This window comes from Rhinoderma darwinii, chromosome 4 (genome assembly GCF_050947455.1).
Source record: "Rhinoderma darwinii isolate aRhiDar2 chromosome 4, aRhiDar2.hap1, whole genome shotgun sequence".
NCBI lineage: Eukaryota > Metazoa > Chordata > Amphibia > Anura > Rhinodermatidae > Rhinoderma > Rhinoderma darwinii.
In genome coordinates, this window is record NC_134690.1 from 348,349,659 (window position 1) to 348,366,728 (window position 17,070).

Here is a 17,070-nt window from a genome sequence, read left to right on the forward strand (position 1 = left end):
GGTCCGTGGGACTTGAACAAATTTGAACAAATCTCATCCAGTTTGGTTTGTGGTGTTTTTGAGGAAATTTTCTTATCATTGGCATATTTTTCCCAACGCAGCATGCCCTGGGTATGGCATTTTGAAAAAAAGCACGTACAAAATACACCACATACATCACCAAAAACGCCACTAAATACTTCTTAAAAACGGCAACTTTAATTTTTTTAAACGGTAACTAAACGTTCAACAAACTTCTGACATGTCATATTGACATGTCAGAAGTTTTGATCGGTGGGGGTCCAAGCACTGAGACCTCCACCGATCGCTAGAGCGAAGCGGCAGAAGCGCACGGGTGCGCAATGAGCTGCTTGGTTTCTGATTGGCTTTTCTTGGAGAGCTGATGTAGCGGTGTACGGACACAACAGAAAGTTTATGAGCCTGTACACCGCTACATCGGCTTTCCGAAAAAAAACGATCAGAAACGAAGCGGCTCAGCGTTCACCCGTGCGCTTCTGCCGCTTTGTTATAGCGATCAGTGGGGGTCTCAGTGCTCAGACCCCCACTGATCAAAACTTATGACACATCACTATAACATGTCAGAAATTTGTCGAAGGTTTAGTTACACTTTTAAGCGTTTTTTTGTTAGGGTATGTTCACACGGCCTATTTTCGGGCCGTAAACACCTGAAAAACGGCTGAAAAATCGGAAGCAGAACGCCTTCAAACATCTGTCTATTGATTTCAATGGGAAAACGGCGTTCTGTTCCAACGGATCATTTTTCACGGCAGGACACTTCTTGGGACGTTTTTGGAGCCGTTTTCCATAGACTCCATTGAAAAAAGCTCCATAAACGTCCGTAAAAAACGCTGCGAAAATCGCGAGTAGCACAAAAAACGTCTGAAAATCAGGAGCTGTTTTCTCTCAGCTCCGTATTTTGAGACGTTTTTGACTCTGCGTGTGAACATACCCAAAGGCTATGTTCACACTGAGTTTTTTGACGCGGAAACTGCGTCGCAAAACTCGTCAAAAACGGCACGAAAATGCCTCCCATTGATTTCAATGGGAGGCGGAGGCGTCTTCTTCCCGCGAGCTGTAAAACCGTCTCGCGGGAGAAAGAAGGAACATATCTTCGGTCGTTTACGCCTCCGACCTCCCATTGACATCAATGGGAGGCAGAGAAAGCGTATTTCGTGGAGTTTTTTGCCCGTAGCACTCAATGGCCGCGGGGGAAAAACGTAGCGAAAATCGCGGCAAACTACATGCAGGAAGGACAAAATCTGCCTCAAAATCCCACACGGAATGTTGAGGCAGAATTTTCCGCCTGCAAAAAAACTCTGTGTGAACACAGCCTTATTTAGAGTTTAAAACATCACAAAAATTGTGCGTGTGAAAGAGGCCTTACTTTTACAAAATGCCGGTGTTTTCAGAAGCGTTTCTTAAAAAAACCTGATCAAAACCTACACGTGTGAATACGACCTGTACAAATAAAAATAAATCACTGCTTTTATGGCCACGTCATTTGGTATACATTCATTTATAGTAACAAGCAGCTTGTGAAGAAGCAGGTCCCCTGTGGGCATCATCCAGATCTCTGAGTACCATAGTAGTACAGCAGGGTGCAGCCTGAGTTTATGGACAAGCTCTCCAATCCAGCAGGGGATGCCAGCTGAGAGCAGGAGGAGGAGATGAAGGTGTCATATAACCGTTGTCTCCTGTTAGGTGGGATGGCGGTACTGGAGGAAGATGATGATGAGGAGGAGTAGGAGGAGAGGGTTAATGTTCCAGCCTCCAGACTGACTCCCCCCTTCTCTCCGGCGATCACTTGGAGCTCTTGCTGGCTCCGGGAGGAGGAGGAGGAGCAAGGACGGGAATAGAGACTTTCAAGTCCTAACACATAGTCCTATAGCAACTGTGTGCAAAGTCGGCGCCCGTGTCTCCCGGGACGAGGAGCTCCTCCAGGCAGAGCCTTGCGCTGCACGGCGCACTATGAGAAGGATCCAGGTATAAGTAGTAGACCGTGTGTTGTACTTGCCGCCTGCTCCTCTGCTTGCTGTACTTTTCCTCCATTCACTGCCCCACAAGGCTGTTCAGGATCATTGCCTTGATGGCAGGATGGAGAGACAACCGGATCTGAAGGATTACAGCCACCTGCCTGCAATGCGCTCTCACTGGGGTCACTCACTTCTGACACATTAATAATAATAATTAATGTGTGGATGTAGTATTTGGAAGAAATTTACTTTTTTTTTTAAAGTTTTCAGAAAAATGTAATCGTAGGTTTTAAGGCATAATGGACTGACAATAATGGGCTTGTGTGATAGAGATAAAAGTAAGGTGTATTGTTTGATAAATTGATCGGCCTTACATAAAATGGAGGCTTGGCGACTATACTCCTATGGCCCTGATCTGACCAGCATTGTAAAATTTTTCGCCATCTGGGCAATGGACGTTAAAGGAGCATACATTAGATTTCTAAGTGCTGTGATATTATGTAGGGTTTTTGTAGGCAGCCGTGTGATGGAGCATGCCACAATTTTTTTTTTTCTTACGGAGTTTGTGAGAATAACCTGTATAAAATCGGAGGACTGTATAGAATTCTATCACGCTATGGGTGCCGTATGGATGTGCGCATGAGGCTTTATGTGTATTGCTGCACGTAGATCATTAACATGTATGGCCACCTTTTATAGGCTTTATTTAATGAAATGTAGGTATTTTAGCATAAAAAGCACTTTTGCCTTTGTCATCCAAATGTTCACACATTGCGATTTGTTGCAGCTTTTTGAGCCAAAGCCAGAAGTGGATGCAGGAAGTAGTGTAAGTTCTTCCTTTATATTTCCCATTCCTTTTGAAACCTCTTTTGGCCAAAAATCTGTGCCAAAATCTGCAACAAATCATGATGTGTGGACATAGCCTAAGGCTGGATTCACACGAGCATGTTCGGTCCATAATGGACGGAACGTATTTCGGCCGCAAGTCCCGAACCGAACACAGTGCAGGGAGCCGGGCTCCTAGCATCCTAGTTATGTACAATGCTAGGAGTGCCTGCCTCTCCGTGGAACTACTGTCCCATACTGAAAACATGATTACAGTATGGGACGGTTGTCCGGCAGCGAGGCAGGGAATCCTGGCGTCGTACATAACTATGATGCTAGGAGCCCGGCTCCCTGCAGTGTGTTCGGTCCGGGACTTGCGGCCAAAATACCTTCCGCCCATTACGGACCCAACATGCTCGTGTGAATTCAGCCTAATACTGATCAGAATTGATTAACTTTGATTTGATCAGTCTTGGGGCTTATTCATTTAAACGAATGTAAACTGTTGTTTTTCATCTCCAAGTCGCACCCGTGTGGGACTCGTTTTCACAAATCCCTCGGGATCTGCGAAAACGGACGAATATAGGACATGTCCTATTTTTATTTTTTTTCATGGACCCTTCACACGGTTTGTTAAAACAACGGCCATGTGAACAGCCCCATTGAATTGCATGGGTCCGTGTGCTGTCCGTTGTTTTTTGTTTTTTTTAACGGACAGCACACTGACGTATTATACGCTCGTCAGAATAAACCCTTAGGCTTAGAAGTTTGCAGATGAATTCATCTGACAACAGCGTTCTGCAGCTTCCATGTACTGGGGTAAGTAGAAGCTGCAGAAGTGACACTACAGCTGCAGTCCAGGGGAACACTCTGAGTTAGTGCACTCCTGTGACCTGCAGCTGGCACTCTGAGATGTCACTACAAGAAGTCTAGGCCCTCACCTTAGGTGACCTCTCTGGTATAGTTCCGGATTTGTAAACAAAAGTTTTGTGATCATGATGATATTCCCAACTTGGCGATTTCTCCAGCCAGTGGTAGAAACGTGGAGATTTGTTGTGTCTGGATATGTAAACATAAGCCCTGTGCTTGAGACGTTTCAGCCGTGTGTCATTGTTTCCACTAAGAAAAAGCACTGCCCCTTTTCTGCAAGGCCGAGGATATTGTGCCTTGGAAGTGAACTAGTTACATTATAGATGGCAAAATGTGTCTCTGCCCGTACAATATGATGGTGAAACAAGCTGAAAGGTTAAATCTACATATAAGGGCCTGTTCACATCAGCGTTGGGCTTCCGTTTTGGCTCAGAGAAACGGAAAGGCAAACAGAAAGTACAGTTTCCATTTGCATTACCATTGATTTCTATGATATGGTTTGTTTTTTTCAGTTTGCCTATGTTCCACTAGGTGTCTGTTTTTTGTTTTTTTTTGGTCACGGAAACAATAACGCAGCACACTACGCTATTGTTTACGTGAAAAAACCCAACTGAATCCTAGTGGAACGGAGGCAGGCTGAAACAGAGTGAAAGAAAAAAAAAATATTGAAATCAACAGTCATGCAAACCGAAACTATACTTTCCATTTGTCTTTCCGTTCCTCTGACGGAAAGCCCAATGGAAGCCCAACACTGATGTGAACAGGTCCTTAGACATCCGGTGGGGTATACCCATGTGTGTGTGTATATGTAGTCAGTTTTAGCTGATACACATATACGGTTGAGGGGTAATTTGGCTTTCTAATGTTTTATCCATAAGTTCTCGGGAGGGCAGAGTGTATGTGTGTGTGTGTGTGTGTGTGTATATGTGTATATATATATATATATGTGTGTGTGTGTGTGTGTATATGTATATATATATATATATAATCATATTGTGGACAACTTCTCCAATCTTCCTTTGCACCAGTTATTGGGTCCTCCATTGCTCCTGGTATGATGCGTTAAACATTGATTGAGATAGTTGATTCATATAGATTTGCGCCTCTACTCTCCACAGGAGTTAATTTATGATGTATAATTTTTTTTTTAATTGTATCTTACTCATCATTTCAAGTGTAGGTTCACATTGGAGATAATTTCTGAGTTAGATCACCATATATGTCTATGGTTCTCCAATGCCAGTTCTGATGAAGCGTGGGAGGATCGTGTGTTCCATCCGTGATACAGACGAAAAAAACCACCCGTATTCTGGCCGTGTGAAGCAGCCTTACAGTATATTCACACACTTCAGAATTAAGGCAGAAATTTCTGTCCACGAAAATCAGTTCCGTTCATCTGAATGGGGTTGTTGTGGCAGCAAGCGCATGGATTTCTGCAGCAGATGAAGAGGACAAATTTGTGCAACAAATCTGTCACGTGTGAATGCACCCTGAGGCCCCATGCACACGACCTTAGAACTCGTCCGTAATTACGGACCCATTCACTTCTATTGCCCACGGACACCTTCCCGTATATTTACAGGAAGGTGTCCGTGCCGTAGAAAGGCTCCGCAAAAGATTGGACATGTTCTATTTTTTTGTTTTTTTTACGGACCGTGCTACCATACTTTATATGGGTGCATTCGCCCGCAAATGTGGACGGCTGTCAACGGCTGGCGGTGCTGCTGGAAATCCGCGCGTGATACGCGATCTGTGCATTCAGCCTAAAGGTGGCCATATACTTTAGATAACTGTCAGATGCTTGATTCCTTGGCCGACAGCTGTTCCTCCCGACTCCCCCATACACATGCACGCTCAGCAAGAAAATCATGCACAGTGCTCGGAAAAGAGCTAAGGTCCCCTGTATATGTTTTTTGTGGAAAAAAAAAAAAAAAGGCAAAAAGTCTCATATGTGTTTGGTTAATTGTAATGAGCAATTCTGTTAATTCTTGATATCCGTGCAGTTTTGGCAAAAAGAAAAGGATTTAGGAACTCAGACAGTCTGGAGTGAATATCCTTTGTAATCCGATGCCATCTGGTCACCTGCAGTGATTCCATATTACATTCACCAGCTGCTTATTAAATTCTGATTCGGGTATGTGCACACGACCTCTTTTCAGACGTTATGGAGGTGTTTTACGCCTCGAATTACGCCTGAAAAGACGGCTCCAATACGTCGGCAAACATCTGCCCATTGCGATGTTCTGTGTAGACGAGCTGTCATTTTACGCCTCGCTGTCAAAATACAGCGCGTAAAAAATTACGGCTCGTCAAAAGAAGTGCAGGACACGTTTTTGGAGCCGTTTTTCATAGACTATTGAAAATAGCTCCAAAAACCGCTGCGAAAAAATGTGAGTTGCTCAAAAAACGTCTGGAAATCAGGAGCTGTTTTCCCTTGAAAACAGCTCCGTATTTTCAGACGTATTTTGTTAATCGTGTGAACATACCCTTAGGGTATGTTCACACGGCAGCGTCCGTTACGGCTGAAATTACGGGGCTGTTTTCAGGAGAAAACAGCTCCGTAATTTCAGCCGTAATGGCATGTTGAGGCGCTTTTCACTGCGTCCATTACGGACGTAAATGGAGCTGTTTTTTCCATGGAGTCAATGGAAAATGGCTCCATTTACGTCTGAAGAAGTGACAGGTACTTCTTTGACGCGGGCGTCTTTTTTTACGCCCCGCCTTTTGACAGTGGGGCGTAAAAAAAATTACCGTCGGAACAGAACATCGTAAGACCCATTCAAATGAATGGGCAGATGTTTGCCGACGCTATTGAGCCGCTAAAACGCCCGAATTACGTCCGTAAATAGTGTGTGTGAACCCAGCCTAAGAGTGGAGGGGGTATGTTAAGAATCGGTCTTTTAGAATCCGTTATTCAAGTAGCGATGTATATCTGGGTCAGTCACACTGCTGTATTACAGATCTGGGTTGTATGGATCCGTAATACGGCGCCCATATGCTGCTATTGGGTACATACTGTACCTCCGTGTTCCTCTGATTTCATGTATAGGCTCACAGGTTGTTTTTTTTTCTCGTGGTTCCATATGGGATCTCTAAGGTAATAATTGGCGTTTTTCTTTGCGTGCATATTTTGAAGCTACATATTGCTAATAATGCTTCTAGCAAAGAATACAGCGCTTCTCGTGGCACACGGTACCTATGGTTCCATAGTACAGAAACAAAGGGACACCATGTGCCACTGTATAGCTGAGTGCTTCGTGTGCACATGGCACTGTGTGCACTGATCTCTCCGTGTGTAGCGGAGAATACCTCTGTAAATACGGAGAGTGCCATGTATGAAATCGGAGGCATATGTACAGACAGTACGGGCCTATACTCTCGGAGGTTATACAGAGCCGTAATGCGGCCATGTATGACTTTTTTTTTTTTTTTTCTTTTTTTTTTCCGGCCGTTTTCATGGCTCGACGGTCCACATACAAGTTAGGGTATGTTCACACCGCAGCGTCCAATACGCCTGAAATTACGGAGCTGTTTTCAGGCAAAAACAGCTCCTGAATTTCAGACGTAATTGCTCGTACTCGCATTTTTCGCGGCGTCCATTACGGACGTAATTGGAGCTGTTTTTCAATGGAGTCAATGAAAAAACGGCTCCAATTACGTCTCAAGAAGTGACATGCACTTCTTTGACGCAGGTATCTCTTGACAGCGGCGTGTAAAAAAAAAGCCTGTGTGCACAGAACATCGTAACCCCATTGATTTCAATGGGCAGATGTTTGGAGCCGTATTTTCGGACGTAATTAGAGGCGTAAAACGCCCGAATTATGTCCGTAAATAGGGCGTGTGAACATACCCTAAAAAGATCCGTTTTTAATGGCTGTTTTTTTGAAAGCCTTCCATGTTAAAATCAGACAGGCCGTTCTTTCACTGTTGTATGAATATATCCTAAGGGTCGGTTTACTTGGCATGTGTGACAAGGCTGGCTGACTTCAAGAGAAATTACATGTTGCTTCTTTTTTACGAGTCATAGTTTTATGCTGCTTTTTTTAAACCGTGGTGTAAAATTATTCCTCGTATGAACTACAAAGCTTTTTAAATCAATGGAAAGTTGTTATCATGTGTTTCTGAGGTGTATTTCGAAGAGTAATACGACCGTCTTAGGGTATGTACACACGGCTTATTTTCGGCCGTTTTTCGGGCTGAAAAACGGCTGAAAAATCAGAAGCAGAACGCCTCCAAACATCAAAATCAATGGGCAAAACGGCGTTCTGTTCCGGCGGGGTGTTTTTTTTAAGCAGCCGTTTCGAAAAACGGCCGTGTAAAAAAAAACAAAAAAAAAAAAAAAAAAAAACGCCCGCAAAAAAAGTGCATGTCACTTCTTGAGCAGTTTTTCATTAACTCTATAGAAAAAAAAAACGCTCCAAAACGCAACTTTGCTTAAAAAAAACTGCTGAAAATAAGGAGCTGTTTTCCCTTAAAAACCGCTCTGTATTTTCAGACGTTTTTTGCTAAGCCTGTGAACATACGCTTATGCTGCAAAATACGCTGTGATCATGGCCATTCTCTTTACACTTCACCCACTGTGTGTGTGTGTGTGTGTGTGTGTGTGTGTGTGTGTATATATATATATATATATATATATATATATATATATATATATATTTATTTATTGCACGATGCAGTTTTAATATCGATACTATTTTGATACCGTGCACCCTCAAACGATTCAATACCATTAATTCATGTATTTTGAAACTAAGTTGTTCAGTCGAACAGCTTAGTATTTTAACACATGAATATAGTTAGAGCAAGGCTGCGGCTGTGTAAGGGTACGACCACACGGAGCGGCCCTGACACGGTCACAGCGTGGCCAACAACCGCGCTGGCACTATGTAGGAGCAGCTGACAACTGACAAGTACCTCGTTAAGAGGTATTCCGGTTACATGCGCATGCGCACTGCCGCTCCATTCATTCTCTATGGGAGCGCCGGTGATAGACTAGTATAGTGTTCGGCTTTTTCCGGCGCTGCCATAGAGAATGAATAGGGGGTAAGTTGTTGTCATTTGCAAAATCGTGCGGCCATAAAGGGTGTATTAATTCATGGCCGCATGATTTTGCAGCCACTAACAGGTTGTTTGACAGCCGCACTGAACAAGGTGCCGGCAAGGTTGTTAGCCGCGTTGCGACTGTGTCAGGGCCGCTCCGTGTGGCCTTACCCTAATATGGCCATTGCCCCACTCCTGACAAGTGTGCACAGTTAGTATGAGGTGATGCGACCAGCGCTGCACTAATGAGCGCCGGCACTTAAGACAGAACGTGGGCGCTCTTCAAAACACCCCATGTTCTGTTTTTAGTGCCGGCGTCACCGCTTATTAGTGCAGCGCCGGCCGCATCACCTCACGCTGACCACGCGCGCACACTTGTTGTCAAGAGCGGGGCAATGGCTGTATTACACAGCCGCAGTCCCCCTCTAATGGCGGAGATTAGAGAAACCTCTGAACTCCGCTGCCATTCCCCTGAATGCTGCGATCAAAGTTGACCACAGCATTCAAGGGGAAAATGAGAAGGGGGGTGGATGCCCCTTGGATCGTGTCCCAGGGATTCCCTGTGTCCCGATTCAGGGACATACCGTATATGGGCAGACAATCCAGGGTCCAATGAAGGACCCCAGGGGTGTCTGACCATATTTTCTGTTGTTTGGACATGCCTAAGTATGCCCAATCAGTACACAGGCTAATGTACTGGCATATAGATCTATGCCGGTACATAAAAGTTTAAAAATAAAGTAATGTTAAATAAAAAAAATAAAATACACACATTCTTTACAATAAACATTAAACTAAAAGTCTCAATACATAAAATATAGACATTCAGTATCGTCGCGACCGTAATAACAAATTTATAGCGTCATTTATGATGTGTACGCTGTAAAAAAAAAACTGCTTTCTTTCACTTATTAATGTGAAGCACGAGGTGTTTTGAATTTTGAACCTCCATGTGCCTCACATTAATAGTAATTAACCCCATCAGGTACCTCACACTTTAACCCAATGTTGTCCATTATGACTGAGAAACATGATGGGGTCAATTACTATTAATGTGAGGCACATTCAAAATTCATCACACCACGCGCCTCACATCAGAAAACGGAAGATTTTTTTTTTTTAATACATTGTTAGCAAAGTATCGCTTCGGTATCCAAGTCCAAATATATATAATATATCATTTTTTTTTTATTATGAGAGTTAATACTTTACTAGCTTGCTATCCTGTTTCCTGATAGAAGTCGTTCATTGTTCTGGTGGTTTGTGGGGAAGGCTTGTATGGTTCACTAGTCTGGCAATGATTTAAAGTCTTCACTCCATTTAGTTTCAAATGTTATTACTATTCGTGTAATATGAGTTGCTATGTACCTGTGCAGTTCAATCCATTACAAAGTTAGAAAAGTTATTTCAAAGCCAAAATGGGAGAAATTCAATATTTCATAGCTGCCCCTCCCCCCCCAAGTAATAGTACTTGGGCATGAAATATTGATAAATGTTATATAGGTGATTAAGAGGCTATCCACTTACATAATTTATTTTATTATAATTCGGTAAGAAAGTCTTGGCAAGCTCTATTCCCTGCCATCATTTCACTGGAAATTCTGAATACCTGAGTAATGTTAGACACCTTGTACATACTCTCTTAGGCCCCATGCACACGACCGTAAAAAACCTCAGTTTTTGCGGACTGCAATTGCGGTCCGCAAAAACGGAGCCATTCACTTTCATTGAACACGACACCTTTCCGTAGCACTACGGAAGGGTGTCAGTGCCGTGGAAATGTTCCGGGAATTATGGAACATGTCCGTTCTTTCGCATTTTGCGGGCCGTGCTCCCATACTTTGTATGGGAGCACGGCCCGAAAATGCGGCTGTCAGTCAGCGGCCGGCCGTGCCCGTGATTGCGGGCACGGTCATGTGCATGGGGCCTTAGGGTATATGGATGACATAGAGATGGATCCCCCGCTTCAGAACCCCTCTCTGAGCCACAGTACTATTTAAATCTAAGTTTTTCCGGCAGGGAAATGTCGGGCCAGACAAAACTGGTGCAGAAAGTCAGACTTAGGGTGGATTCACACGAACGTGTATTGCGTCCGTGCAGGCCGCGTGGTTTTCACGCGCCACGCACAGACCAATACAAGTCTATGGGGCAGTACAGACAGTCCGTGATTTTTGCGCAGCGTTTGTCCGCTGCGCAAAAAGCGCGACATGGTCAATATCTCCGCGTATTTCGCGCATCACGCACCCATTGAAATCAATGTGTGCGTGAAAACCACGCAGGTCGCACGAAAGCACTTCCGTGCGAACTGCCTGTTTCGCGCACCAGCTGTCAAAAGGATGAATGTAAACAGAAAAACACCACATGCTTTTCTGTTTACAAACATCCAAATGGCGTGTCATAATGATGGCGGCTGCACGAAAACCACACAGCCGCGCATCATATGATGCTGCCTCACGGAGCAGGTAAGTGGCTTTTGCGCAGGCAAAACGCTGCGTGTTTTGCGTGCGCAAAAACGCCACGTTCGTCTGAATCCGCCCTTACTGCGTTAAAATGGGTTCTCTCTGATGAGTACCCACTTAAGGGCTTCCTGCTGGGCTATTGCTTAGCTTTTTATAATAACTTTAGGTAGAGAATCTCTTTAAAGGAACCCTTGATTCTGAAGTCCTTTCAAAACTTTTATTAGGTAATTTGTTTTATGAGCAATTCCCTGATGTGTCTATTGCTGGGTTCACACTTTACGGATTCGCGCTCCCTGTGGCGTTCTTCATCTTGCTGCCAGCAGAATACAGCTGCCATTTAAAACAACCAGGATTTGCTTCATGGGAGGCATAGGAGGAATATTTGTGTGTCGATGGCATCACAACAGCCCTGCTCAAACCATTCAGAGAATTTTGGCTGCTGTAAATAAAGCCTGTATTCTGCTGACAGGCAGCTGCTGGGAATTGAATGTTTTTTTTGTTTTTTTTTATTGCCTTAATCACTCCTTCTCATAAGGCTAAAGGGCCTTTTAAATCGTCCGATATTCAGCTGGTGCAGCGAACGGCGATCGAGTCATTGTTGATCGGCACTCGCTTGCTCCTGTCACACGGAGCTATGGATGGGGACGAGCAGTCGTTACTCCGATCGCTCGTCCCCATACATTATCATTTCGGCAGCGCGTCCCTCTGTTTACACAGGGAGATGTGCTGCCGACAACGATACTTAACTTTTTTTAAAACCATGCGACCAGCAGATGATCGTTCCCCTGCTTACACAGGGCAATTATTGGCAATCGGTGTTCATAGACACTCGACTGCGCAATAATCTGCCAGTGTATAAACCCCTTTAGACTACACATCATGAAGTTGTGGGGGAATTGCAGTAAAATGCATCGCGTCTTCAGTGGTTCCCTATGGCAAAAAGAATGGCAAGCTACCTTGTTGCTATAACAAAAAAAAACGTTTGCGACCATTGAGAAGGTCGTCTTTGACTGTCTTTCCTATGGGAATGTAAGTAACCTACACAATTTTTCTGTTGCTTGTTATTTCATTTTGCCATGTAGCTAAAAGGAAACCTTTCTCGTAATGGATGTATATCATGCAGTTTTCTAATATGGCCTCAATGCGGTTGAAAACCAGTGTTTCAATGGATCCATCTCCTGACACTTGTAATCCAGCTTTTTTAATAAATCCTCATTATGCATGAATTTAGACATGGCCGTTGCTGACATTTGCCATGACGTATGGCTACGGTAAAGAAATATTAACGTCGTGTTTTCTGCCCTTGACTGATTTCATTACATAGATAATTGGTCAAAAAACAAATTTTAAATATAATTTTTAAACATTTACGATATTTCCATCTTTTTTTGTAAGATATTCTTTTCTGCCATCTTTTTATATATCTAATTATTCCTATTAATCTGGCATCTGATAATCACTTGACCAGAAACTGAGCGAAGCTGACCAAATCGATGTTAATTGCAGATCGCATACTAGTTTCATGAAGAGCCTTTCCCGTTGTGGATGTGAGGCGGCAGTGACATGTTGGGGTTTCCTCCATTCCCCATCATCTTGCAGCGTTGACACAATTATCTTGGATGTAGAGTGACTGAGTTGTAGAAAAGTTGGTCTCGGATGACAGGCTGAAACCAGAAACTCTTACTACAATAGGACGCCTCGTACTATTCTATGTCTGTTCTCAGCAGCCGAAGAGTTCAGACCAGGTTTATGTTTTAACGGCCTGTAAAGACAATGCCCATCCACCTCCAGTCAACATCTTTTTGACTTGAAATTCCATGGTGACCACCTAGGCTAAAGAGATTATACAATGGCCTTTGTAAAAGCTGAGTTTCTAGGGACCTTTCTTAATTTAGAATGACACCTGCTCGGTCGTTAAAATGATTTTCTCTTGGTTTCTGGATTCTTCTCTATGGCTCCTCAAATGACTTGAGCCCATGTGTTAAACTGGTGTTAACAATCCCCTTTTTTGTAGTCAGATAGCTAACGACTATATGTATCTTACTAAAATGATTGCTTCTGACAAATAGCCAGAACTAATTGGGTCTTGCTTTAACCACTTGCGGACCGCCCATAGACTATAAACATCCGGGCGGTCCACCATTAACTCTGCAGGGTCGTTCCAGAACATCCTGCAGAGTTATATTTTTTTTCCCGCTCTGTGGCGGCATTTAGCTCTGTGATACAGCTGTCTCTAGCACCCTCCCCTCGCAGCATCCCCACCCCCCTCACGACACCGACACCCCCCCCCCCCCTGTAATTTTTCCGTTTCCTGACGGGGTCTCAGGGAGGGAGAACAGTAAGTAATAAAACAATAATATTCTCTCCAATAACTATATATTTCTTTCTATGTTTCTATCTATATCTATTTATCTGTGTCTCTATCGTATCTGTCTGTCTCTCATATATGTTGATATATATATTGTACAGTTTTAGGCTTGGGCTACACGGCGACTTTGACCGTGACATTGGTCATATGCACAAAGATGGCTATGGAAAATTTTGCTCTGAAAAAGCCAGTTTGCGCACCGTTAATTGTAAGCTCCGCCTTGCGCCCAGCGTGTAAGAAATGCACACATTTGGTATCGCTGTAGTCGGCAGAAGCTTCCAAGTATGTATTCAGGTGTGTTTACCCAGTGGCATGCACCAGATGTAAAAAAAAAACAAAACACCTAAAATTACATTTTAAAATTCATAAAAGGGAAATAAAAAATTTGAACAAGTCAAATATATAATTTTTTTTTCACAATATGGAAGCCCAACATGTTCTGAGAAAACAAGCCCAATTACACGTAGGTTGTAAGAGGAATAGAAGAACAATTTGCTTTTAAATTGGCACATGGCTAAAACTTAACAGTCAAAAATGGGGGTGTCTGGTCAGGAATGGGGATAAAGCCTATGGTCAGGAAGTGGTTAAAGGGGTTTTCCACTACTGTTGATTAACGGGGATCAAACTGCGGCTGCAGCTTCTTCAGGCCGGGTTCCCAAGTGTCGGATACGCTGCGTAAAATCTATGAAGCATATCCGACCTAGAACCCGCAGCACATAATGTCCGAAAAATCACACAGCAATGCGCAGCGTAAAAAGTCATAGTTACCCCGGCCATTGTCATGGTGACATGTCCCTCCTTTTCTATCTGGTTTGGCCCTCCTGGGTGACGCTGCAGCCTGTGATTGGCTGCAGCGGTCACCTGGGATGAAACGTCATCCCAAGAGGCCGGACTGGAGGAAGAAGCAGGGAGTTCTGGGTAAGTATGAATTATTTTTTTTCCTGAGTTCCTGAATTGCTCCGATTCCGCCACAAAAGTCGCAACACTGGGCTAGCTGTTGTGGGTTTTGCATCCCCATTGAATTCAATGGGGAAAAGCAATGAAAATGCAGCATAAATTGACATTTTTTTTTGTTTTGTTTTTTTACTGCAGCGTGGGCATGAGCTTTTTAAAATCACTACCACTTTGCTTCTACTGTAAGGGCTTGTCCACACGTAACGGAATTGCTGCAGAAAATTTCTGCAGAAACAAGCAGAATTTCCGCTGAAGAAAACCTGCAGTTTCCTGTGTGTTTTTTTTTTTTCACTGCAGAAAATGGTGCGGATTTTGCTGCATTTTTCTCAAAGCTGGAAGATGGTGACATCGCCTCTGAAAAATGCAGCAATTCAGTCCAATTTCTGCAGCAGGCATTGACATGCTGCGGTACGGAAAATAGGCAACGCTGGTGAATTTCTGCACGGAAATTTTACGCAGTGTGTGGATGAGAATTGTTAAATCTCACCTACTTTGCTGCTACTTTATTTTCTGTCCGCAATTCCGGACGGAAAATACGCAGCAATTCTGTTGTGTCAACAAGCCCTAAATGCTGCGGAATTTCCGCATAGAATTCTGTTGCGGAAATTAGTTACGTGGGAACCTGGCCTCAGTTTGTCCCTGCGCAGCTTCTCTCCACGCCGGCCTCGTTCACTTGGACTGAGTTGTGTAGCCGTTTCCTGCACAGTAGCTTGTCTGGACGTCACTGTCCTGAGTCTCTTCTTATAGTTTGCACTGAGTTTTTGTATAATATCACGCCTTTATTCAGGCCCGGAGGGTAGCGATTATCTCTATCCAGCTCCTCCTATACAAACATGGACAGAACATATACCGATCATTTGGTCCTTATGGATGACATGTCCTCACAAAGGTTTGTAAATGCTGTAGTGACGGGGGAACCTAGACAATGGTGGAAGAATGAAGGGGAATCAGAAAGATTTCTCCCAATCTATCCTATGATGCCCTACGACAAGGTAACTTTGGAGATCTGACAGATCTGATAGAAGTCACAAAGACCGAACATGATTATTGCCTGTCAGATACACCAACTATGTGACAGCCAAAACTGGGCATAGGTTTTCACAGGTACTTACAGTGTATTCTGATAAGTTTTAAGAATACCCAAATATTAACCTGTTTGATCACGGTGCCGTTTTAGTATGGAGCCAGCAAGTGCAAATTTCCATACAGCGTCCTACTATTAGGGTAGGAACACACTAGGCGGAATCGGGACTAATACGCTGCATAAAACTACACAGTGTAGCGAATTCCGTCTGAAAAATTGCACCAAATTGTGGCATGTCCGCTGCGTAAATCCCTCGGCAATAAAAAAGAAAAAAAAAGTTTCAATTTACTTGTTCGTAGTGATGGCAACGCGTCTTTCTTCTGAGCGTAGCCCGGCCTCCTGTGATGATACTGTAGTCTATGTGACCGCTGCAGCATGCACACGGGTTATAACATCACAGGAGGCCGGGCTGCACTCAGAAGAGAGGACTGCTGCAATTGGGTAAGTATCAGCTTTTATTTATTCATTTAAAATAAATAATTATAAATATTTTAATTTGCAATATCTGTGGTGAAATCACTTTGTTGCAGGTTTTACCACCCCATTGAATTCAATAGTGAAAACCTGCAACAGAAGAGCAGCGATTCCATAACGGCACCGCAGGTCAATTTATGAACCTTTTTTTTTTTTTTTTTTGTGGTACATTTTTTACGCAGTGTGTGGATTAGATTTGTTCAAATGTCACTCACCCTGCTGCTACTTTATTACGCTGCGGATTCTCCACTATGAAATCCATTATGGAAAATCCACAGTGTTTATGCTATGTGTGAACATACCCTTAGGGTGCTGATGTCAGAAGCGGGAGTGCGGCTGCCAATCGTAGCTGTTCTACTGCTCTATTGGTGGGTAACCGAGAAACCACTGATCTCTGCTGTTTAACCCCTTCTATGGTGCGGTCAATGTTGGCCTGTCCAAAGAGGGGGAGCTAAAGGGGAAATGCCATTTGAAATACCCTAGGGCTGTTGTATTATATAGCCAGTTGCTATGGCACACTTATGAAATTTAAAATGCACAAAGTGAAAAAAAGATCAATAATTAAAATCTCTTCATGACAAAAGTGGTTAAATGGTGAAAATGCAGAAAATATTTTCATTTAAAAAAATGAATTGGTAGACTACAAATAATGAAGACATATTTAGTATTCCCATAGCTGTAATAATCTGTGCAATACATTTTTAACACCATTTTAGATGTTTAATGACTGGCATGAAAAATAAACCCACGGGTGAAATGTTTTATCCTATACTGCATACGTTTTCATTAGTTCTGACATTGTAATTTTATAGATTCAGAAATGATACAAATATTCGCTGCGGGTCCAGGGTTTTCATAAGCCAGCCAAAGGAATGTCCCTGTTTACCCAAGTCTGTCCTGTGCTATTGTCTGGCTGTCAGCTTCTTTACATGATGACTTTAGTGGAGGGTGGAGGGATATTTTGTTAATGTAACCACAGGTATTCCAAAGGTTGTTCCAAGTCACTATTTGTCTGTATTA

General features: G+C 43.3%; 1 protein-coding gene across 4 annotated transcripts in view; it reads left to right on the forward strand.

The window, feature by feature from the left end:
• The first annotated feature begins 1,834 nt into the window (after positions 1 to 1,834).
• NINL (ninein like) overlaps positions 1,835 to 17,070 on the forward strand; it is a 116,312-nt gene continuing 101,076 nt past the window's right edge. For all 4 annotated transcript variants that reach the window (XM_075862929.1, XM_075862924.1, XM_075862928.1 and 1 more), the window contains exon 1: positions 1,835 to 1,983. The gene's annotated coding sequence lies outside the window, so the exon portion shown is untranslated. The remainder of the gene's footprint in view (positions 1,984 to 17,070) is intronic.